General features: G+C 38.0%; 1 protein-coding gene and 1 pseudogene across 1 annotated transcript in view; both read right to left on the minus strand.

Annotated features, from left to right (window-relative positions):
• ARHGAP6 (Rho GTPase activating protein 6) overlaps positions 1-26,934 on the minus strand; it is a 304,050-nt gene that overhangs the window by 180,416 nt on the left and 96,700 nt on the right. The gene's annotated exons all lie outside the window — the stretch shown is intronic.
• Positions 23,212-25,212, minus strand: LOC104661903 (annotated as a pseudogene).

A 26,934-nucleotide genomic window follows, 5' to 3' on the forward strand; every position in this document is an offset into this window, starting at 1 on the left:
CTCTTCTGGCAAATGTTTTGGTATCCTACCCTCCCACATCTTTAGAGGTGTTTACAAAGCATTTATCACAAAGCCTGCCTGGTATGCAGCACTCACTTAACCAGCGTTATTGTGGATGATGATGATGATGATGATGATGATTATTAATGATTATTTTTATCCACCCAGTTAGCTGAGCTAGGAACTAAGTCATTTTCTTTATTCTTCTCTTCACCGCATGTTCTACTTTTAATCTATTACCAACTTCTGTCAACTCTGCATCCAAAATAAATCAGGAATCTGACCCCTCCTCTCCATCTTCACTTTCATCACTCCAATTCCAGCCCCCATCATATTTCTCCCAAACAAATTTAGCAGCCTTCTAGACAACCTAGCAATCTGCTCTTGTCCTTACTCAATTTGTCCATGGGGGAAATAACAGTAATCTTCTTTTTTTTTTTTTTTTTTTTTTTTTGAGGCAGAGTCTCGCTCTGTCGCCCGGACTGGAGTGCAGTGGCCAGATCTCAGCTCACTGCAAGCTCCGCCTCCCGGGTTTACACCATTCTCCTGCCTCAGCCTCCCGAGTAGCTGGGACTACAGGCGCCCGCCACCTCGCCCGGCTAGTTTTTGTATTTTTAGTAGAGACGGGGTTTCACCGTGTTAGCCAGGATGGTCTCAATCTCCTGACCTCGTGATACGCCCGTCTCGGCCTCCCAAAGTGCTGGGATTACAGGCTTGAGCCACCGCGCCCGGCCAACAGTAATCTTCTTAAAGACAATTATTCATTTTGAGACATATATAGAGCATATCACATATTTATTAAATCTGCTAAACAACCTTATGAGGTAGGTACTGTCATTACTTCCATTTTACAATGAGGAACTGAGTAAAGAGACGTTGGAACATGCTCAACTTTACTCTTCCTCTAAGAGGCAAAACCAGAATTCCTGCCTGGGCAGTCTGGCTCCAGAGTTATGTGTTCAACTGCTACACAAAGTACCACACCATATCCAACCTTTAAAAAATAACAAACAAGCAAGCAAAGATCATCAATGGGCTTCCATTGCACTTAGAATAAAATCCATCCACATAGAACCTGCCTATGTCAAAGGATCTGGACCAACTTCCTTAGCCTCACCTTTCATGCCTCCTCTCTTTCCTCCTGTTCTTCAAACACTCATGGACAAGGAAAGCTGGGTCCTGATTAGGGGTTTCTGCCTGTGCTGTTTCCTGTGCTTGAATTGCTTTCCTAAGGCGTCAGTCACAGGGTTGGCTCCTCCTTTTTCGGGTTTCTGCTTAAAAATCATCTGCTCAAAAAGTCTTCCTTGACTTCCCCAATCTGATGTTAATGTTTCCTGGCTTCTTGATCTCAACACACTGTTGATTTTCTTCTTAGCACTTATCTCAACCTGTAATTGATTTTACTTGTTTGTGCATTTGTCTATTGGCTGCCTCTCTTACTGGACTGGAGGCTTCACAATTAGAAAGATTGTTTTTCACTGTATTTTTATAATCTAGCATCATGCTAAGATGCTAGATTTAGGTGCTGAGAATTTTGATAAATGACTGAAGGAAGACAAGTATGCTTTGATGATATGAAGCATCCCCACATAGACCTTAGATTCTCCAAGTGTGGGCAAAAGATCAAATATAGAGTCACCTGGGGTTGCTTTTTGTCAAAAGTAGAGTTCCGGGAACTCTGAGCTATTTTAAGCACTTACTTTTGAGGTTCATCTCCTTATATCATCAAGAATTTTTACAATTTTGATTTTGACATGATTTGGCAATAAATAATTCATTGGATTCTCATTTGGCTGTGATTTTTTTTTAAGTAATTATTGTGCGTGTTCAGGAATACTTGTTTAGAGAACAAAATGTACATTACAAATTGTTTTTACATGTGATGAGATTGTTAAAAATACTAATTGACAATGAAATTGGTAGTTGCTATGTTTTTATATATATAGGTAAGTATTTACATCATTACTTTGGGAGTCAATAATTTCCTTTTCAGCTTGCAGAAATCTGTATGAGCTCCTGAATGGCTTGTGGATCCTCTGCCCTGTAATCAGATAATAACGTGGGATGGATGAAATGGACCAGCTGGAGTCCAGTCCCAAATTGATCATAACAGAACTTCTGAGGTCAAGAAATCTGCATTTTAAGAAACTTTCCAAGAAACTCTTATGCAAAATAAAATTTGAAAACTATTTTTCTCATAGCTAGGTGTATATTATTTTAGAAAAATTTACAATAGATATCCAGTGTTCACTCTTTCAACTTGTGGTTGAATTCTGAGAAATTCAAGATAATGTCCCACAAAAAGGGAAAACATTTTGCTAAGGATAATGGCTTCCACCTCCATCCATGTCCCCGCAAAAGATATGATCTCATTCTTTTTTATGGCTGCATGGTATTCCGTGATATATATCCTTAGCAAACTAACACAGGAACAGAAAAAACTAAATACTGAATGTTCTCACTTATAAGTGGGAGCTAAATGATGAGAAAACATGGACACATGGAGGAGAACAACACACACTGGGGACCTCTCAGAAGGTAGAGGGTGGGAGGAGGGACAGGATCAGGAAAAATAACTAATGGGTCCTAGGATTAACACCCAGGTGAAGAAATAATCTGTAGAACAAAACCGCATGATACAGGTTTACCTATGTAACAAACCTGCACTTGTACCCCTGAACTTAAAAGTTAAAAAACAGAAAACATAAAAATATTGATAAGATCACCAAGTGTCCATAAATGCAAATTATCAATAATCGTTCTGGTGAAATAAATCATCTCTGAAAAATATATTTTGTTAGCCTGCATGTACAGATTGAGAGAAAGGGACAGGCATTTCTCACCCTGGAGGGGCAGGATGAACCATTTGCCCAGATGGAAAAAAAAAGCAAGGTAAGTTCCTTAGCCCATAGCTTGGCTATGTTTTAGATTAGCTGACCCCAATCTTTTTTGGCACCAGGGACCGGTTTTGTGGAAGACAATTTTTCCACAGACAGTGCAGCAGGGATGGTTTTGGCATGAAACTGTTTCACTTCAGATAATCAGGCATTAGTTATATTCTCATAAAGAGCTTGCAACCTAGATCCCTCACCTGCGCAGTTCACAATAGGGTTCGTGCGCTTATGAGACTCTAATTAACGCCACCACTGATCTGGCGGGTGGCGGAGCATAGGCAGTAATGCTCACTCACTCGCTGCTCACCTCCTGCTGTGCGGTCCCATTTTTAATAGGCCATGGCCTGGGGGTCAGGAATCCCTGTTTTAGATGACAAGTGGATAATGTTAAGAAAATTAATAACTGACGGCAGGAAGAGGCTTCCTGGCTTGCTCAAAAGACAAAGAAGGCTGTTTTTCTCTTTTAGGGAAAGAAACCCAAGTTCCAGAATTTGAAAGAGCTTAAGTTAAAAACAAAAACAAAACAACCAGCCATGTTTTTGACGTCAATTAACAAATGTGACACTAAGCTTTGTGGATGCCACACTCTTGAATGTCTATCACCTCTCTAAATGTAACATAATGTTGGAATTCACCATGGCTCTGTTCTTGGATCTCCTTTATTTTTCATCTGCAATTCCTCTTTGGTGATTTTAACAACCTTGTATCTTTAAATGACATCTATGCACTGATAGTTACCTACTTTATATCTCCAACTAGGACATTTTTTTCTTGAATTCCCTGAGTTCTTCAACTTCTTCTCAATATTCTTCTCTATAGTATTCCCCATTTAAGTCAATAGCAACTCAATTTTTCCAGTAGATCAGGCCAAAACTTCTACTCTGTATCACCAATGGGTACATTTCATAATCCATAGTCAATCTGTTAGTAATTCTTGTTGGCTGTGCCTTCAAAATATGTCAGAATCTGACTTCTTATAATTTCAATGGTTCCATCTTGGTCCAAGCTAACATCATCTCTCACTTGGATTGCTGAATGACTCAGTAAAGACACAGGTTCTGCAAAGCCCTTCTTTAAAGTAGTCATCTCTCCTGGTTGAAGGTAATTTCTCTTGGGAAAATCCAGATTGTCAATAAGCCACTTCCAGTCATACCCTTTTCTAGAAAGATATTAATGCAGATAACCCAGAAAAAAATACAGGTGAAGAAACACTTCCCCAAATCCCACAGAAAGGATTTAAATTGCTATGGAGAGTATGTTTATTCTTTAGCAGTTCACAGGATTTTTAAAAAATTAACAAATTGTACATATTTATTGTGTACAAGATGATGTCCTGACATACATATACAATTGTGAAATGGCGTCATTGAACTAATTAACATATGCATTACCTACGTAGCTATCACTTTTTGTGGTGAGAATACTTAAAATCTACTCTGTTAGTGATTTTCAAAATAAAATACATTGCTATTAATTATAGTAACCATGTTGTACAATAGATCTCTTGAACTTATTTCTTTTGTCTAAGTAAAATTTTGTATCCTTTGACCAACATCTCTCCAACCCCCAGCCCCACCCCCATGTTCTGGAAAGCACCATTTTAGTCTCTGCATCTATGAGTTCAACTTTTTTAGATTCCACATGTAAGTGAGAAAGTACAGTATTTGTCTTTGCTTTCTGTGCCTGGCTTATTTCATTTAACACAATGTCCTCCAGATTCATCCATGTTGTTGCAAATAACAGGAATTCCTTCTTTTTTTAGGGCTGAATAGTAATGATGCCTGAATTCCCCTCTCTTGCTAATAACAAAATAGTACTATTATATCATGGGCATTTATTGTTCTGGTAGACAGTGTATAGCATGGACATTCCACGTGCATTTGGGGGCTCAGTGAGCCGATCTTGGTAACACTGTTCCCCGCCCATGATTGATCTCAGAACTCAGGCCTAAAGCCTTCTATACCAAAGGCAGCAGCATGTGAGGGAAATGTGGCTGGAAGCCTTTGGAAATGTTTCCTAGAATGTAAGTGAGAGTTATAGGCAAAGGAAACCTTTCTTCTTCTATGCCAGAGTTACTCAGCACTATTGACATTTTGGGTTGGATCATTCTCTCTTGTGGAGCTGTCCTGCAAACTGAGGATGTTTAGAAGGATCCCTGGCTTTTACTCACTTGATGCCGGTAGCACCTCTCCACTTGTGGCAACCAAAAATGTTTCCAGACTTTGCCAGATGTCCCCTGGGGTGGTCACCCATAGTTGAGAAACACTAGCTTAGACATTGTCATATTTTTCCCCAAACTGCCATAGGTTCTCTTGCTATCAGCCTAGAGGTGACACTTAGAGGAACATAAAATGAAGAGCACTACAGGAAAAAAAGATCATGTCAATGGATGAAACCCAACATACTTATTGATTTTGGTGACATAAGCCTCTAAAATTCCTATTTAAGCTGGTTTAAATGGATTTTGCTTTTATTATAAGCCAAGGGCATCAAAGTGATCCAAGGTCCAGCATCACAGGCCACTGTACATTGTTTTCTTCCAGGGCATCATACTGCTTGGAGAAATGACCCCAGCCCCACCTTAGATCAGGATTCCATAGTGCAGCTTTACATGAAGGATGGCAAGTAGAATGGCTCATTTTCCTATTTTATAATTATTGCTTATACACTCTTGTTATGGAATTACAGAATTTTAGAGCAGGAAGTAATTTTAGGGAAGAAGAATTAAGCTAAAACCAATGTCTATGTTTATCTTCAAAGGAAGGCCTTCAAAAGAGGATCAAGTCCTGTGCCTCCAAATATTAGGGAAAGTGCCATTATCCACTTCAATACAAATCCTGAGCATGACAAGTCATATTACATCTTGTGTTAAAAGCAAAAGGAAATATTTTCTTATAGTCACATACCCTTAAATATTCCCTTCTCCATAAATGGAAATTTTATTTGGTTTTAACATCTACATCAATTATCTATTTACAGCAGACTTCCTGTCATTTCCAAAAGCAGAGTTGTCATTTAATTCTAATATCCAGCAATATTGCTTTTAATGTGAAAAACGATGAAAAGATATAGCTGGCATAATCGTTGGCCTTTAAATTCATGGTATAGTGGGGAAAGGAAGAAGATCAAAAATACAATCAATTTATTTTACTTATATATATATAAATCTGCATTATCTTTGCTTATAGCAGCAATTTGAGCTTATAACTAATATAATCAGAAATATAAAAATAAGCAAAATGAATAAAATTAAAACAACCATAATCCCACAATCATTGGGGATAATATGCATTAAGAATATTATCTTAATGGATATTATCTTAATGAATATTATCCCACTTTTTTGCATACTGAAATTTTCTTCTCAAAAAGTATCATATTATTTTGCAATGTACTATATTTAAAACGTCCCATTTTATCAGATATTTAGCTGTTACTTATTCATCCCCATTGCAAAAAGTGCTGCATATGAATAGTTGGCTGAAATTATTAGGTTGATGCAAAAGTAATTATGGTTTTTGTCTTTACATGGCAAAACCACAATTACTTCTGCGCCAATCTAAATAAATTATATATGCTTAGAAACAAAAATGGAAGGATAAAACACAAATGAAGAAATTCTGAAAAATGGACCAAGATGTAGGATATTGTTGGCCTCAAAATCCTGTGAGGATTCAACTGTTGATCCAATCACCAAAGCAATCAGATCTACCAATGGATAGAACCAGGGCAGACAGCAGCCAGCCGCTAAGAAGACAGAGGGGAGGGAAGAGCAAACCAGTTTTGCAGTGAAGGAAACCATCCAGGTGGCAGACTTGATGGAGCAAACACTTTAAGTGAACCTAATGGAAAATGGTTCAACAAATGGACCACAAGTAGATTTTCTCAGTTTATAAGTGATAGAGCCATTGCCTAGAGAAAAGAACAGCTTTTATTCAATCATATAATAAGTAAAAGGAAATAATTTGCTCCTTTACAAAAGTCCTGTGATGGTAACCCCACATTTCTATATCTACCTATATCCATCTATCTATCTATATCTCAATATATCTATATTTATATCTGTATTTGTATTCATATCTGTATTTTTACCCATATCTATACTTGTATTTATGCATGTATGTGTCATTGTACCCACATATCTTGCCAGCCATCCAACCATCCATCCATCTACATAGAAGTAGTTCTTAAAATGGAGTACGCATCAGAATCCCTTGGAGGGCTTGTTAAAACACAAGGGCTTGTTACTGGGCCCCATCCCCAGAGTTTCTGATTCAGGAGGTCTTCAACAGGGCCTGATAATTCGCATTTCTAATGTTTCAGGGTGATGCAGCTGCTGCTGGTTCCTGGATTACACTTTGAGAACTGCTGCTTACACCTATACCCCGCTCATTCTCTCCTTCTATCTCATTACCAAACTCTAATTTAGTGAACATACAGTTACCCTCACATACTTTGATTCATTATCAATTGTCAATATACATCATAGTATTAAATACTACGCAAAATAGACATTATGCTGATTTCAAATTTCTCTCGCCTTAATTTAATAATAAAAGATACAAAAATTATCACCATGTATATTTTTCCTCCCAGGAGAATAGTTAAATTGTGGTACATTTCTTGCTTTTACTTGGTTTTCCCTGCCTTTGGCTTTTAACTTGATGTATTTACATCTTAATGATTCAGATTTATTTTCCAAACAGTGAGATGAAACAGGGACAACTCAAAGGCAGCTTCATTTTGAAATTGGCCAGGCTTTCGTAAACAAACACTTGACAGAGCAATTTATAATTCTCTAAACAGCTGGGGGGAAAATATCACACAGAAAAGCAGATGTTATTCTCGTAACTTCTTTTTTTCAGGTCTACAATCACCATCTACAGCACTGGATCCACCATATCACTTCAAGTAAATTTTGACTTTGCTAGGTTTCAACCACATTACTCATATTGGAGATGTAAGTCAAAGAATAAAGCTTCTCAGAGACAGCTCTGTGGATGCCTCTTCATGTTAGGTTGACAGCTTTTGATTTAAGGGTTCTGTTACCTCATGACTGCAGCATGAAATAGGAACACAGTTCGCCAGATGCCAACCCTAACCTAAATAAAAGCTAGACCTGCATCTCCTCAAGGTCAAGTTAAAGAATACAGGCTGTGCTTTCTCAGACATCAGCGGTTACCAATTATTAGGAGACGAGACATGTATAAAAGGAAATTTAATTGGTAATTTTAATGGATAAACAGCTGCAGGGTTGAGAGAAAGAGAGGTCACTTGTGCTGGTGGAGTTGGGGAAAGCTTCATATTCCATGCATTCAGATCTTGAGAAACAAAGGTTATATCTCCAGAAAGCAAAAGGCGGATATTGAAAAGGGAAGCAAATCTTTACAGATGAGGTCACAGCAAAGACAATCTGGAGCCGGGAATTAACATGAGACAAGAGAGGGAATAATCCCAGGGATGATGAATTTCACTACTGAAATGATTATAAATTACAGCCACCTAAAACCTATTGTGAATGGCTTTTATGGTATCAGAACAGAATAGTTAAAGGAATAGGAAAAAACTTGTGCCCTAACAAAGAAAAGGAAGATGTGTGTTTTGCTCAATTCAAAGAAAATATCTTTTTATACACACACACACACACACACAGGTGTATAATATACACACATATATATCTATATAAATGCACACACATATATGTATATATATACACATACACCTATATATACATATATGCATACACATGCTCAGACCTTATGGAATAATTCCAATTATATATAAGGTCTCCTTGTTCCCATTAAACACTCAAAATGCCCCAGTTGCAAATACTTCAGCAAATAGTCACTGAATAGAAGATATAGTCAGCCAACATTGAAATAAAGCTGTTACTACAAAGAAAAATATTTTGCAAGAGACAACTCATAGACTGCTACAATACAAAAGTCTGCATTTTAAGATCCATAACTGTATATGCATGTAGGTGGTGTTTTCATTGTTAAATACATGCTCAATATTTATTACTTTTTGTAAATTGTGCCATGAAGGAAATTTACTGGAAGAAAAAAAAATAGGAGAAATGTTGACCATTTCTAAGTGTTTTCTAATGTAACAATTTGGCCTTCAGTTCTAATTTGTTTAAAAATTTGTTCAATTGGGCACAAATTTATTTGCAAAATGGTATTTTGATGTAAAAGTTAGTATAAAAAGCAGAAAAAGTGAACATTTTTCAAAATAAGTATCTTTTCTAAAAATAGTAATATTTTGGATATAAAAATAGTGCAATAAATGCTACTCACAAGTAACTTCTCAATAAAATGAATGATTGAACAAAATAATACATCTAAATTTGCTGGCTGTCAGATCTTAGCTCCCAGAATTTCAATAGCCACACACATATACACACACATTTTCAAATTCAATGTTATCCTATTAAAAATAAGCCTGTTTTAAAAGAAGTTGTAACTGTCCATCACATCAAAAATGCATAGTTTAGCCACAGCCATTATAGCAATTTTCATATTATTCAAAAAGAAAAGATTCTAAAAAGTACAAATAAAGCACAAAGCAGATATTCAAAACAAGTCTGCATCAAAAATTCAAAAACATTTTTCACAGGAATGGCGCACTCTCAGCATTAATATACACCTACTATGTACCCACAAACATGAAAAATTAAAAATTAAAACAAATTAAAAATAAAAAAGAAACTGACCATAAATATTTGAGCTGCCAGTTTCCTGGTGAGAAATCTTTGTGAAGAAATTGCAGTTAAAGTGACACTCTGAAAAATGAGATAAAGCACCAATTAAGAGATTATCTTTTCTTTCTGCTGTGACGTGACATATGTAAGACTGCTGGCATACCCACAGATACAGTGATGCAAGTTAACATTTGCAAAATGTCCCAGATCTGAAGAACATCTCAAGAAAATCACTGGAGAATAAGGAAAACATTTTATTGATCATCTCTACAGTACAGAGTTTCTCAATCTTGGCATTCTTGCTATTTGGGCTAAGATCATTCGTTTTTGCTGTCCCCTACACTGTGGGATGTTTAGCAGCATCCTTGGCCATTAGTAAATCACCCCTCTCAAATATGACCACAAAAGTCTCTGGACACTGGCAAATGTGCCCTGGGGGGAGGTGCAAAATTCCCCCAGTGAAAAACACTGACAGCATAGTTTTTTTTTTTTTTTTTTTAGACAGAGTTTCACTCTTGTTGTCCAGGCTGGAGTACAATGGCATGATCTCAGCTCACTGCACCCTCCGCCTCCCGGGTTCAACCAATTCTCCTGCCTCAGCCTCCCAAGTAGCTGGGATTACAGGCATGCACCAGCACGCCTGACTAATTTTTTGTATTTTTAGTAGAGACGGGGTTTCACCATGTTGGCCAGGCTATTTTTGAATTCCTGACCTCAGGTGATCCACCAGCCTTGGCCTCCCAAGATAGCACACATTCACATAAACTTATTTGATCAATTGATGTGGTAAATAGGATAAAACTGTCCACAATGTTATATTCATACAGAACTCATTCTGTGAATTTTGCCCGAGTGTTGTATGTATACATTTTTTTTTCATATTTAAGCACAATAGATTGACAAATCTGGAGTGACCGTTTCTTAAGTATAAACTTTTTTTTTTTTTTATACTTTAAGTTCTAGGGTACATGTGCATAACGTGCAGGTTTGTTACATATGTATACTTGTGCCATGTTGGTGTGCTGCACCCATCAACTCGTCAGCACCCATCAATTCGTCATTTATATCAGGTATAACTCCCAATGCAATCCCTCCCCCCTCCCCCCTCCCCATGATAGGCCCCGATGTGTGATGTTCCCCTTCCCGAGTCCAAGTGATGTCATTGTTCAGTTCCCACCTATGAGTGAGAACATGCGGCAAAGGATATGAACAGACATTTCTCAAAAGGTATAAACTTTTAAAACTCTACTAGAATGCTTCTGCTGATTATATTAAAATTTAAAGGATTCTCACCCAGAAGTTGTGATTTGGGGCTTAACCCAAAATGTTATCACTGCTTCACATGATGTAACTTATATTATATTTTGGATAAAGGAAAACAATCTGTTTCTGCTGTTTGAAGAGAAGCTCCAAGTAATATTGCTAAGCATAGTATACCCTGAAATTCTGAAGGTTTTGATATTAGTTATCAGAAATACCTTAGATGAATATGAATCGCTTGTAACAATTATTCAGGAATGAGCTGGAAAAACTTATCCCTGGAGAGAACTGGCAATAATACAGACTATTACAGAAATACTTAATTATAAAAACCATATAAGTCATACTTTTGACCTTAAAATTTATCTTAGTCAAACATGCTAGTAAAATTAACAAAGAGAAAGTATGAGGGGACTTCAAAAAGTTCATAGAAAATATGCATTATGAAAGAACTATGCAAAAATTTCAAATGTATATTGCACCAAAATAAATCCTTACTAACTTGTTATAACCTGTCTGAACAGGATCTAATTTGAGGCACTAAGAAAGATAAGACATCATTTTGTAAAGAGCCCCTGTCAGGGAAACATGAATTCTGCTAAAACTGAAGCAAGAACAAACATCAAATTTATGGTGAAGATTGGGTGGAAGAATGGTGAAATCACTGATGCTTTATTAAAAGTTTATGAGGACAGTGCCCCAAAGATATCAACAGTTTGCAAATGAAAAGCTCATTTTAAGAAGGGATGAGGGCCAGGTGTGGTGGCTCATACCTGTAATCCCAGCACTTTGGGATGCTGAGGTGGGCACATTACCTGAGGTCAAAGGTTCGAGATCAGCCTGGCCAACATGGTGAAACCGTGTCTCTACTAAAAATACAAAAATTAGCTGTGCTTGGTGGTGGGCACCTGTAATCCCAGCTACTCAGGAGGCTGAGGCAGGAGAATTGCTTGAACCTGGGAGGTGGAGGTTGCAATGAGCCGACATCGCACCATTGCCCTCCAGTCTGGTGACAAGAGGGAAAAACTCCATTTCAAAAAAAAAAAAAAAAAAGGAAGAAGAAGGGATGAGATGATGTTGAAGATGAAGCCCACAGCAGTAGGCCATCCATATCAATTTGTGAGGAAAAAAAATTTCATCTTGTTCATGCCCTCATTGAAGAGGACCAATGATTAACAGCGGAAACAATAGCCAACACCATAGACATCTCAAGTGGTTCAGCTTCCACAATTCTGACTGAAAAATTAAAATCGAGCAAACTTTCCACCCTAAAGTTACCAAAACCATTGTACTCAGATCAACTGCAGACAAGAGTAGAGCTTCTGAAGGAAATTTTTCACAAGTGGGACCAAGATCCTGAAGCATTTCTTCAAAGAATTGTAACAGGAGATGAAACATGGCTTTCCCAGTACTATCCTGAAGACAAAGCACAATCAAAGCAGTGGCTACCAAGAGGTGGAAGTGGTCCAGTCAAAGTAAAAGCAGACTGGTCAAGAGCAGAGGTCATGGCAACAGTGTTTTGGGATGCTCAAGGCATTTTGTTTGTTGACTTTTTAGAAAGCCAAAACTCAATTAATATCTGTTTACTAAAAGAGTATTTTGAGAAAGTTAGCCAAAGTTTTAGCAGAAAAATGACTACAATAATGCTCCTGGCTCATTCCTCTTATCAAACCAAGGACAATTTTGTGAGAATCTCTAGGGGAAATTATTAAGCATTCACCTTCCAGTGCTTCTGATTTCTTTTTGCTTCCTAATCTTAAAAAAATAATAATCTAAAGGGCACCCATTTGTCTTCAGTTAATAAAGTAAAAAAGATTGCAACGACATGGTAAAATTCCCAGGATCCTTAGTTCTTTAGAGATGGACTAAAATAGCTGGTATCATTGCTTACAAAAGTGTCTTGAGCTTGATGCTGAGAAATAAAGTTTCTATTTATTATTTTTTATCTTTTAATTTCATTTTTTCCATGAACATTTTGAAGTGCTTTCATATATGCAGCACAAAATAGTGGTTGGTTTCACTTAAAATGCTTTAGTCTGATAAATGTTCCAAATAAGAAAAATAAAAAAATGTTTCTGCTAAGTCTGTTTAAAGTGTGTGACTGCATTGTTTAATGATAATAAATCTAGAGATCAAAATGCTTTTCAATCACTAATAAAATTATAATGTCTTCACCGACAATACAGGAATCACTCAAATTTACCAAGAAATGTGGGAAACTTTTAAGAATAACTAATAAGCATATCAAGTGGGTACAATGTGCTTACTTCAATAATACAGGACAAAATATGAAAACTATTATTTTTTCTGAATTGTTCATTTCTTTGTATAATTTTCTAATGAAGATTTTTCATTTATTGCTAAATATAATCATATCATTGTATCATAATTAAATGCACAAATGAGAAAAAACAGCTTTGTTAGTCTCTACATAAAAATTATTCTTTCAGAAAATGTTGTCACTGTTATTCACAGTCCTACACAGGTAACATCTGAAATCTGTATTTTGGCTTCTGTAATTATTATTTATTATTGAAGTGATAATAATCTAAAATATACCTCATTTGAAAGAGAAAAACATCCTAGACCAAACTTATTTTTAAAAACAGTTACACTGTTTTGCTAGAAATATGCTAATTTGTTAGATTAGTAGCTCTTAACTGAGGATGACTTCACACCCAATAGGGCATTTAGGGATGTCTGGAGACATTTTTCATTGTCTCAACTGAGGGGAAGGTGCTACTGATATCTAGTAGCTAGAAACCAGGCATCCTGCTCAACATCCTGCAATGCACAGGACAGCCCCTCACAAAAAAGAATGATCTGCCCCCAAATGTCAATAGAGCTGAGGTTTAGAAACCCTGCTACAGACAAAATTGTTTCCCAGTTTAATCTGTGCAACAAGGCAAGAAGCACACAATTCAAAATGGTGTGAAGAGAATCCCTGTTTAGAGAGTATATAATGGTTTACCAAAGGGATTTTTCTTTTTCTTTCTTTCTTTTTTTTTTTTTTTTTTTTTTTGAGATGGAGTTTCGCTTTTGTTGCCCAGGCTGGAGTGCAATGGCATGATCTCGGCTCACCCTCCACCTCCTGAGTTCAACCGATTCTCCTGCCTCAGCCTCACGAGTAGCTGGGATTACAGGCATGTACCACCACGCCCAGCTAATTTTGTAGAGACAGGGTTTCTCCATGTTGATCAGGCTGGTCTTGAACTCCTGATCTCAGGTGATCTGCCCGCCTCAGCCTCCCAAAGTGCTGGGATTACAGGCGTGAACCACTGCACCCAGCTGGGATTATTTTTTTTTCTATGGAAAGTGGAATTTAAATTACCCCTTCTTGCTATTGTTGGCACCTCACAAGGCAGGAAACACAATAGAAGGTTGAGGGGAACATGTACTTTGATATTGACTCAAAGTAATACCTTCACTATAAAACAGGAATTACTTGACATGCTAAGAAAAACCCATCACAGAAATCAATACAGCTAAAGCTTGAGTGAATCTGAGTAACTCTTTTTCCCTCAATGTGAAAAGTAAGTGGTAGCCTGTATTGCTTAGGAAGCACTCTTAAAAACCAATCTTTTAACAGTCTTAAGTAAACGTTTTCATTTTCCACAAAACTAAATGATGGTGCAGTAATATGATTGTTTACAGCTGCAAATGCCTCATCATGAACTAACTTGTTAAACTTTGAGTAAAATTTTTCTTCAATGGCTTACAGTAAAATAAACGCATTTTTAAAATTATTTCATTAAATAATGCCATGGTAGATCGCTTAGTTAAATCATGTCATAGACTTGACCCAATCATCCACTGATTACATGATAAGTACACATTAAATCTAAAAAAAAAAAAAAAACCTACATCCCTAAATACAAATTACTTTATAATTTTACATTAGGGAGTAGCACTGTATAAGTTACTAATGTTTTGCCCCACCCAAAGGAAAGAAAAATAGAAAACTTCATGCTAGGAAGGAAAAAAACGTTTCCTATGTGTTTAATTTTCCTAAGTGCCCAAGATATTCTTTACATTACATGTCATCAACACTTCAGGAGAAAAGTGTCAAGTTTCTGAATGGGGTAGTAAAGAGGAGCTGAGGTAAGAAAAGGACATATGACATTCATTCCTGCTAAGAAAGAAAAGAAAATCTTGCTCACACATTTCATTTTAAGGACTTGTAAGGGGGAAAAAAGTTTCTCTAAAATTTCAAATAATACAAAACAAAACATATTAGTCATTCACTTTTTAGTATGCATTACTTTAATCAGATTGTTTTGTTCTAAGGCCAAACTAAATTCAGCCCTTTAAAGACTGGAAAATATTTGATGTTGCTGGATGTTTTGCAAACTATCAAATAATTTTGGAATGTTGAACACCTATGGGAAGGGCATACTAAGTGAGTACCATAATCCAGAGGGATGTTGTCAAAGATAGGTGAGTAAAGAGGCATTTGAATACTAGCAATAAGCCAAAAAACATCACTCCTCTTAAACACAGATATTGTGGGTTCATTTAGTGACTATTACCATGCCCTCTATTGGTGCCAGGGATGTAGGGGCTCAGGTGAAAGGATATGAAAAAGCCAGGTCTGAGTCTGGCTTCACAATGGTACCTGGGAATTTGGGGGCAAACATAACCTGCTTTTGAGTGTAATCATGTGCTACAGAGGAATGTAGATTGGGTTTATCAAAACAAAAGGCCTGGTTATTCATTCACAACAGGCTTGGTGACTACAGAAGTTATCCCAAGTCTTTGATTATTCTACTCCGTTATAAGATACTTTACAGGGTTTTAAAGGTACGTTACAGGTACTTTAAAGGCCAAAGCATTAACACAGACATTGTTGATTTAGTGAGCATCTGGCCTGCTTCTCTGACATGCATTTATATGGAACCCTTTCAAACAATATTCAGTGATAGTTCATATTGAATCCTTCATGTCACAAGAAAATCACTTTTTTGGTAAATTATTTTGTTTTGGTATTAGATTGGTGTTAATTTTTCTCATTTCATTGTGAAGGAAGATAAAATGTTGTCTAAAGTCATTTCTGAACTTTGCACATTCATCTCCAAACATCTGAGCATTATTATTCTGTGTGGGAGATACAGTTATGGTATAGGAAAGTATACCAGTGACTAGTGGACCAGTGTAGGGCTGGAGAGGGTGGGGAGCACTAATGGAGTCATGTTGAAGTCCAGATGGGGAAGCCAGCCTCAGATAGATTCTAATTCAGATGCAGCATTTATTGAGTAATTTGGGAGCAAGTTACCTACATGGCTCAGTTTTAAAATGGGGATAAACATCTCACTCTACTAGAATTTTTGTGAAGTTGACAAAGATTCTATGTGAATGCATGATGAGTTCTTAGAAACCAGTAACAGTTAACTGAATTCAGTGCCTGACCACTACCACTCTCTTCTGCCACGTCTCAGGGTACTCTGCCACACTGGCTAAAATCCAAAGGATTCCTACTAATTCTGTCAAGGATTAATGAGTACAAGTGTCTTCCCTTGCAGAACTGCTAGTCTATCCTCATAGTTGTTGAGAATTTCTGGGAAAATCTTTGTTTCTGCAGCTTGTTTGAGGTATTTTATTTTTTCACCACCAAAAACTTTTCAGTAGAACTTATTTCTAAGTGTAGAGATATCTTTGTGTCTCAAAGTTGCTAAAGGGCACCTGAAACCTTGCTGTACAAAAATTCTAATTTCAACTTAATTTTCAATACATTCAATCCAAAGACTATTAACTCATGTAGCTAGATCACTCTTCAGACAAAATAACTGAATGTTATAATCAAAACCTTCCAGAGTTACAAAAAAATCTAATTCTGCAAAAGACAATCAATGTAATAATTACAGAGGTATTATGGTGACTCATTAGAAGAGGCAAGTGTTAGAAAGGAGCTTTTTCTCTAAATAGCAGCCCTATCATCTCTGCAATTCGACTAATCCCATTACACCTACACAAGAACAAATCTCAAATTTTAATAATAAATTTCATGAAGGCTACTGAACCTGGGCAATGTTGGCACCAGCATTATGAGATTATAGGAAGTTCCTGAACCTGGTGCTAGAGAGGTGATTCATCAGCTCTCTGTAAGATGGTAAAGATTTTATGGATCAACATGGGAGTAGGCATTTTTCAATAATTCAAAAGCCTGGCTTGGGTATTCAACAGTTTGACATACTTAGCTGCAGCAGCAGCCACAGTTTGTTTAGCCAGGGGCAACATGTAAGAGTGATAAATTAGAAAATGTCAAGCCATTCTTTCCCTCACCTGCCTGACTTTAAGTAATTAATGACCGCTGTTTAAATGAATTGATTAGTTTAATAATTGAAAAATTCAAGACGCTACCCTTATTTCTGTTATTTCTCCCATCTCCTTCTAACAAGTTGTTCAAGAATTGTATCTCTGTTAAAGTACAATCACGTGTCACTTAATGATGAGGATATATCCTGAGAAAAGTGTCATTAGGTGATTTCATTGTGAACATCACAGAGTGTATTTATGCAAACACCTAAGCATTATCATTCAGTGTGGCAGATATCCAAAAAGCTATATACAAAAAGGTACAGAAAGGCTTACCAGTGACCTAGTGGACCACGAAGTGAACATCACAGCATGTACTTACACAAACCTACTACACACCTAGGCTAGATGGTACAGACTATTGCTCCTGTAATACAGACCTGTACAGCATGTTACTACACTAAATACTGTAGGTAAGTGTAACACACTAGTATTCATGTATCTAAACACATCTAAACATAGAAAGGTACAGTAACAATACGGTATTATAATCTTACGAGACCACTGTTGTCTATGTGGTCCATTATTGACAGGAACATCCTTATTTGAAACATGACTGCATATTAACAAGCAGATTCCAGCCACCATTTTACAATAACAACAACAACCACATGCACAACAGCAAAAGCTAACAATTTTTTAGCACTGACTACATGCCAGCTACTGTTATAAGCACATCTCAAGGTGCTACACCAAGCTGGTGAGGCTGGGGGATGTCAGCAATGGGGTCAAAGGATGCAAAGCCTCAGAAAGGAGGAAAACATTTGATTTTGTTTGAGATCTGCTGCACAGCATGTCGAATATAGCTAATAACTGAGTACTATACATTTCATAATTACAGAGAGTAACTTTCAAATGTTCTAATCACAAAAAAGATTAAATATTTGGGATGGATATGTTAATCAGCCCGATTTAATCATTCCACATTGTATTCAAAATTCAAAACATCACTTTTTTACCAAATAAATAAAATTATAATTTATTAATATATAATTTAAAAAATTCTGAAAGCCCATTAGATTTCTCAAGGGTTAATGAGATGCACGTGGGTCTTAGAACTCCAGAAAGCATAGCAACTATCTCCTTGGCATCTCTAAAGAACATGGTCTTGAAAACCACATAAACACAATCTTTTACACATCCCACAAATATTAACTGAGGGCTTCCTTTGTGCCAGGCATAGAGCTCTATGTTCTAGATGTGCTTACTCATCTAATCATCACTACACCACCATTGCTCCCGTTTCACAGATATTTAATAGAAGGGTGGAGAAACTTGCTCATAGACCCCCAGTAAGAAGGTGGCAGAGTCAAAATGAAGAGAATAGATTTGGCAAATCACTTGGAGTCACTCGGTGAATGGTGCCATCATCTTGGCACCCAACTAGAAAGTTGCAGGATGCCTCTCTCCCTTTTCTCTCTATTCTCATGGCTGTTAGAATAGTGCCTGGCACATGTTCAGCATGTTAGAATAATTTTGTTGGGACTCAGAAAACAGTATCTCAAAATGAAGACTGCTGCTGAGCATCTTCAGAAGCAAAAGTTTCTCTCTGACCTTCTCCTTTCCTCCTGTCTCTCAGTCCAATTTTGCCCTGATGTTAGTCATAGAAACTAGAATGCCTTTCCCCCAAGATAGGTCATAAAAATCAGAACCCCTTTTCCCAAAAGTCAGTCATAAAACCTAAAATGTTCTATGTAAAAACTGGCCATGAAGAAATGATCTGACCTACCTTGTTTGACTGTAGATCCTAAGACTCCTGTTCTAAACAGGGTCTTCCCTCACACCAAGAATGAAGAAGTGCTTCTCAGAGAGGCCAAGAAGAATCTAGACAGACAGGCCTTGCTGGATTTCCCCCACTCAGTCCATTAGCATTTAAATCAGACCCTTTCTGTCCAATCACATTTCTACATGGCTGTCTACATGTTGTTGAACCTAAGCATAAAAATGGACAATTGTCCATTTTTCCCTGTATGTTAGGTATTCATTCCAAAGCTCCCTGTGTATACAAGTTAAATAAATGTGTATGCCTTTTCTTCTATTAATCAATCTGCCTCATGCTAGTGTATTTTCAGTGACCCTTTAGGGCGCAAAAGGGAAGTTTCTTCTTGACTGCCTTACAGTTAGTAAATGAAATAGGTAAAACACATGAGCCAACTGCTCCCACTAAATGAGTAAAACTATGCTTAAGATACAGGCAGAATAAACACAAGGCTCTGTGAGTTGCAAAGTGAAGGCATTTAGTCAGGCCCACTAACCAAATTCTCTATGTGAATTCAAATGCTATAGATCTGTTGCTGATTTACTGTGTGTTATTCTTCTTTATTGGTTTTGGAGGTCTGAGACCATCACAAAGAGGCTCTTGTGGTCTATTCTTGGCATCTCACAATGTTGTCATGGGTAAGATAACTGATAACTGTTTGTTGATTAGACTTTCCTGGGCAAATATAACTGATTACAGAGAAATCATAGCCATAACTGGCTATGTTTACTTTAAAACTGTGAAACTATGTATAAACAACTAACAAAATGATTAATTCAAGATGGATTAGAGACTTAAATGTTAGACCTAATACCATAAAAACCCTAGAAGAAAATCTAGGTAGTACCATTCAGGACATAGGCATGGGCAAGGACTTCATGTCTAAAACACCAAAAGCAACGGCAGCAAAAGCCAAAATTGACAAATGGGATCTAATTAAACTAAAGAGCTTTTGCACAGCAAAAGAAACTACCATCAGAGTGAACAGGCAACCTACAGAATGGGAGAAAATTTTTGCAACCTACTCATCTGACAAAGGGCTAATATCCAGAATCTACAAAGAACTCAAACAAATATACGAGAAAAAAACAAACAACCCCATCAAAAAGTGGGCAAAGGATATGAACAGACATTTCTCAAAAGAAGATATTCATACAGCCAACAGACACATGAAAAAATGCTCATCATCACTCGCCATCAGAGAAATGCAAATCAAAACCACAATGAGATACCATCTCACACCAGTTAGAATGGCAATCATTAAGAAGTCAGGAAACAACAGGTGTTGGAGAGGATGTGGAGAAATAGGAACACTTTTACACTGTTGGTGGGATTGTAAACTAGTTCAACCATTATGGAAAACAGTATGGCAATTCCTCAAGGATCTAGAACTAGATGTACCATATGACCCAGCCATCCCACTACTGGGTATATACCCAAAGGATTATAAATTATTCTACTACAAAGACACATGTACACGTATGTTTATTGCGGCACTATTCACAATAGCAAAGACTTGGAATCAACCCAAATGTCCATCTGTGACAGACTGGATTAAGAAAATGTGGCACATATACACCATGGAATACTATGCAGCCATAAAAAAGGATGAGTTTGCGTCCTTTGTAGGGACATGGATGCAGCTGGAAACCATCATTCTTAGCAAACTATCACAAGAAGAGAAAACCAAACACCGCATGTTCTCACTCATAGGTGGGAACTGAACAATGAGATCACTTGGACTCGGGAAGGGGAACATCACACACTGGGGTCTATCATGGGGAGGGGGGAGGGGGGAGGAGGGAGGGATTGCATTGGGGAGTTATACATGATATAAATGATGAATTGATGGGTGCTGACGAGTTGATGGGTGCAGCACACCAACATGGCATAAGTTTACATATGTAACAAACCTGCACGTTATGCACATGTACCCTAGAACTTAAAGTATAATAAAAAAAAAAAAAAAAAAAAAAAAAAAAGAGAGAATATGGAAAAAAAAAAAAAAAAAAAAAAAAAAAAAAACAAAATGGAGCATATTGCTAAATCAATGAGAGCAAAGTACCTAAGTCCAAGACTATTTTCAAATGATATGTTTACCTTCTCACACTAATCTATTCATTTTCATTCTTTGATTAGATTTTAAAGGTTTAGATCAAGTGTGGTTCTCACAAAAACTAGACATATTACTTCCACCTAGTGACCCTCTTGCCGCTATATTTTTCCCACCATCTTCATGAACAAGCTCCTTTTAGATCCATCCCCCAGAAATATGCTTTCTCTGAATAATCAAATTATTCAATCTCTTTTTGTACATTCTGCTCAGGGCTTCTCTATGATGTCTGACTCGCTCTGGTATTTTGGGTGCTGATGAATCTTAGAGATGTACACATATATTCTCACTCATTTGCAACTTTTTTTCTTGATGCAAACAAACACAAAGCAAACAAATATGTTCTAGAGGGCACATACATTCCCTTATTCACAGTGTAGGACCACAGGGTACAGACAGCAGAAAGTCATGTGGTTTGGCTTGCTGGTAATACCAGAGATCTTCATCCCTATGCTTTGTGAAGTGGATACATCAAAGTGCCTCTCTTTCAAGATGGTTTGACTCAAGTTCATGTTGAGAAATGCATTTTAGACTAAACTTTTTTATTTTGAGATAATTGTAGATTCACATTCATCTGTAAGAAATAATATAGAGCCATCTCCTATACTCTTCTCCCAGCTTCCCCCAGTTGTAACATCTTTCATGACTATAGTATAATGTCACAGCCAGGAAACTGACATTGATTCAACTATCTTATTTAGAATTCACAAGTTTTACATGTTCTCATTTATGTGTGAATGTGTGTATGTGTGTGTATTTAGTTATATGCAATTTTATCACATAGGTATCTTTGTGTGACAACCACAATAGTCAGAACACAGAACAGTTTCATTGCCACAAGGATTCCTCATGGTATCCCTTTACAGCTATTTGCACCTTCCTCTCAACTCATCATCTTCTTAAATCTAGCAACCACTAATCTGCTTTCCATATTCAATGAAAAGAGGATGTCCAACTGGGCAGAGGCAACATCCAGCAGGAGACAATTACACATTCATTGAAGAGGATGCTCATATAAAGTACAGTTACCTTCTCCACTGAGAAAAGTAAGGCTATGGCATCAGTAGAAAATTATGTTCTTTATTCTTAAATAAATCCACGTAGGATGGGGCTTGATATACTTTGGCTGTGCTCCCACCCAAATCTCAGCTTGAATTGTAGTTCCCATAATCCCCACATGTCATGGAAGGGACCCAGTGGGAGGTAATTGAGTCACAGGGATGGTTACCCTCATGCTGTTCTCGTGACAGTGAGTTCTCACGAGATTTGATGGTTTTATAATGGGCTTTTGCCCCTTTTGCTCAGCAATTCTCCTTGCTGCTGCCATGTGAAGAAGGACTTGTTTACTTCCCCTTCCATCACGATTGTAAGTTTTCTGAGGCCTCCACCACCATGCTGAACTGTGAGTCAATTAAACCTCTTTTCTTTATAAATTACCCAGTCTCCAGTACGTCTTTATTAGCAGCACAAAAATGGACTAATACAGGGTAGATGGTCAATCTAACAGTAGAATGGGAGGAAAATCTAGGTTAGTTAAAAATCTTTGTGCATAAGGAAAAGAACAGCATGAAAAAGTAGAAGAGATAGCCTTTTCTTTTTCTTAAATAAGACAGGAAAAAGCACCTTTTATTGTCCTTGCTGCAGTGGCAGCAGACTCATTAGTTTTCATAAAGCACAATTTCTGCAATATGGTCTGTTGATAACGTTGCTCCATCATGGGAGGACAAACTTGAGGCTGACTGTTAATGACAGAACTAGGTCTTCTCTCAAAGCCTCTAATGTGTGCTATTTCTCATGAAGAACCCCTGACACCATAAGATGCTTCAGTTAAAGCTTCTGAAATATTGCAGTGGTATAATTGACAGGTTTGTTGGTGTTATGAGTTTCTCACACATGTAAACCCTTTCGGAAAAGTTGGAGATAAAAAGATAGGGGAGAGTTTGGTTTAGAGTCACAAAGTTCCAGATATCAGCCACAGACGCCTCTGCCCAGTGTCGCTACATGTTCTTTTCTAAGAAATGCATTCAATCACCCCGTATTATGCACTGTGATTGAAGAAAAAAGATCTACTCACCACCATCTACCCTCCCTTATTTATCCTCCATGTGAAGCTCATGGTAGCAGCAGCTGAAGACAGAAAAGTTGTATCTGTTTTCTCACACCAGGGCCATTACTTGGTGACCTGGTGAATGGCATAGGCAAGATTATCCATGTTACTGGAGGTGCTCCCTGCCACAGGGATGCAGCCATCCTTTGTCATATAGATGGAAAACTCCTCGGTTCACTTCTCCACCTGTTCAGGCTTTAGCCTTGTGAAACAAAGCATGCCAATTTAGTCAGTCATGTGTTGTCAGATGTGCAAGGAACTCTCCTTACTGCAGTTGGAGATCAGCTGAGTCTGCATGCTAATAATGCAGTTGGCCATGATTTTCACTTCTTGCAACTATTGTTTTCACAAACCCAGGCTGTTCAGAATGGTAGAGGCAATACAGGCCCCATTGAGAGAAGGGTTGGAATACATGGGACAGATCAGGATCTTCAACTGACTCCACTCTTTTGGTTTCATTCACTGTCTGCAGATCACAGTGAAGGCTCCCATATGCTGACCATATAAAGCCCATGTTCTTGGCATATGATTGACAGAGACAAACATTAATGCTCCGTTCAATGAAGTTGCACAGAGCCCAGGTATCCTTGTTACCATCACCACTGGCAAAGCCTTGGTAGACCATATCAAAGAATGCAGAGATTCTTTTCCTTTACCACTATTATTATTTCCTTCCACTGCTTTGCATGAGGTTCCCAAGCATGCAGGAGAAGAGCACTTTGCTCTGGTATTTTTGAAATGTCCTCCATAGCTCCCGTGAAGTCAAAACTGCAAGTCTTGGGGTCATAGTATTAATAATCTTGTAGTTGCATGCCAGCTGCCCTGAAGATTGGTGTGTGATTTCCCCAGGGTGGTTTGGGCAGAAAGACATCTCTGTCTTCAAAAATTTTAAAAATCTTTGCATAAAACTGGCTCCAACCCTTAAGGCCCTAGTTCCAGAAATGATTCTCACAGTGACAGACTAGCCACTTTTCAACACTTTGCTCTTCTCACCCAAGGCTAGTTCTGTAGATGCCTTGCAAAATTCAGCTTGTCCCCCAATGGGCAAGTATTCCTTGTCTAAATTTTTTAAAAAATTATATTTTAAGTTCTGGGGTACATGTGCAGAATGTGCAGTTTTATTACATAGGTATACACATGCCATGGTGGTTTGCTGTACCCATCAACCCATCACCTACATGTTCCCCTTACTATGTCCACGTGTTCTCATTTTTCAACTCCCACTTATAAGTGAAAACATGCGATGTTTGGTTTTCTGTTCTTGTGATGGTTTGCTGAGAATGATGGTTTCCAGCTTCATCCATGTCCCTGCAAAGGACATGAATTCACCCTTTTTTATGGCTGCATAGTATTCCATGGTGTACATGTGCCACATTTTCTTTTTTTTTTTTTTTGAGACGGAGTCTCGCTCTGTCGCCCAGGCTGGAGTGCAGTGGCCGGATCTCAGCTCACTGCAAGCTCCGCCTCCCGGGTTCCCGCCATTCTCCTGCCTCAGCCTCCGGAGTAGCTGGGACTACAGGTGCCCGCCACCTCGCCCGGCTAGATTTTTGTGTTTTTTTAGTAGAGACGGGGTTTCACCGTGTTAGCCAGGATGGTCTCGATCTCCTGACCTCGTGATACGCCCGTCTCGGCCTCCCAAAGTGCTGGGATTACAGGCTTGAGCCACCGCGCCCGGCCCACATTTTCTTTATCCAGTCTATTATTGATGGGCATCTGGGTTGGTTCCAAGTCTTTGCTATTGTCTAAATTTTTTACGGTAATCTAACTGGGTCTCTTATCATCCCAGTAGGCACCAACTCCCAGATTCATCTTTTTGCTATGGATGTCCCTTTCAAAGGCTTTTGTGACTCCCAGGATGGGATCTGGAGGTCTCATTTCCACATGGGCCCACAAGCAGCTGGCTCTGGCAGAGGTCATGGTGGGGAGGCCTAGGTAAAAGGTGGCAGCGATCCCCTAGAGGACACGGCTGGAGTGGAGCAGGGTAGGGCCATGATGGACCTTGAGAGCACAGTGGGTAGACACAGGACAAAGTAGAGGGCAAGAGGGCACAGACCCAGGGGGCATGGGCTCCTGCTGAAGGTTTTGTTCTTGTTTTGTATTATAAGACCTCCACAGTGGAGTGAAAAATGAAGTCAGTTCTCTGCATATTTTGAATTAAAGCTTGCACAGGTGTTTCAGCCTGCTAAACAGTTCAGTCTGGAATATTTCAGCTTTGAATTATTCAAATAATTATTTAAAAAATATTTTAATATAATTTAGCACACAGAGAATGCCTCTGTGTAAAGTAAGTGGTGGTAATTTAAAATAACTAATGATCATAATTATTGGAATCTAGTCTCCTGGGCATTTTCTACTTCATAATTTACAGGGAGCCTATGAGAGTTCAAACACACTGTATTTTTGCCAAAGGAGCCTCATGCTTTGTCTGCATTTTATGGCTTCCTTTGCACCTGGAGCAGCTATTTTAGGACTGTCTAGACAATCACCCCAGCTTTAAAGGTCTTTTCCTTTCTTTTCACATAGTCACTGAGCATGAAGGGTAATAAATAGATGATGCTGGCACTCTCTCACCAAAGATACTATTCAAATAGAGACAGGAACAAGAATGCCTTTGCTCTGGCTCACAAAATCAAGGCGCCTTAATATACAGCCCCAGATGTCTACCAATTGGCCAGGCTTTCAACCAACAAGAAGGCCTTCCAATGTCCACATCTGTGTAGTAGCTGGATCATACTTTTTGGTTGAGCTGTGTGAAATGGTTACTATTTGACCATCTTGGACATATAAAAATGGCAATTTAAGATGTTTCAATCCAAGAGATTTGGGAAAGAATTTGGGAGTGCTCTGTTTCCTTTTTCCCTCTCCAATTCCCAAGCAACATTCATCTGGGTTCTAGCAAGGACCCAGGATGCACAACTTCTGCAGGTCACTTTTGCCAGTACAGGGAAATAATGTAGCCAAGCATGATTCTGGAACATTTCGTACATACATGTCCTAGGTAATACCTAAAAGTCAGTAAGTAATATCCCAGGGAGATGTACACCGAGTCAGTTTACTTCACCCCTCACAGTCCTTTCTTTCAAGAGGTAAGAGACAGCTTTTAAGCTCTCCACAGGACTCCTACAGTCCACCTGTCCCCAGGCTCTTTAATGGGTTCTGAGACTGCATCCCAATCTTATACCCTCCTGGGAATATTTCTACTTGGTACTCTCTGATGGCAAAATTATTTCATTTTGGAGGAAAAAAATACACAAGCATAGATATCTACAGATATATAGATGTACATTGTATATAACATACAATATTCAATTATATACAACATACACTATATATGCATTTTTACATTATATACTATATATATAATACGTCACCTAGCAATGATCAGTTTTATTTGCTTCCTTATAATGTTAGAGTACTTATTTCTCAGCACAAGATGTGCACATATTAATTTTCTGCTAATATCATACCATTTCTACTGTAATGTTCAAGAGGTATCTCCACCCCTTACTCTGTCCCACTTTCTCCACTGATGATATGTGTACATGAATTAGTTTGGGGGTCTGAAGTCCAAAGCATTTCTCCTGAATATAAACTGGAGCTTCAAAAACGAGAGCAGCCCAAGAAGGTTGGGCCAAGGGCTGAGAAATTTCGTATCACAACTGAAAACTTTGTGCCAGGCACTGGGCTAAATGCAATGGTAGTATGGGGATACAAAGTAGATGAACACTCAGCCTCCACTTAAACAGATACAATTCTTATAGAGGAATAAAATTACAACACCAAGTG

Source organism: Rhinopithecus roxellana, chromosome 7, assembly GCF_007565055.1.
Source record: "Rhinopithecus roxellana isolate Shanxi Qingling chromosome 7, ASM756505v1, whole genome shotgun sequence".
NCBI lineage: Eukaryota > Metazoa > Chordata > Mammalia > Primates > Cercopithecidae > Rhinopithecus > Rhinopithecus roxellana.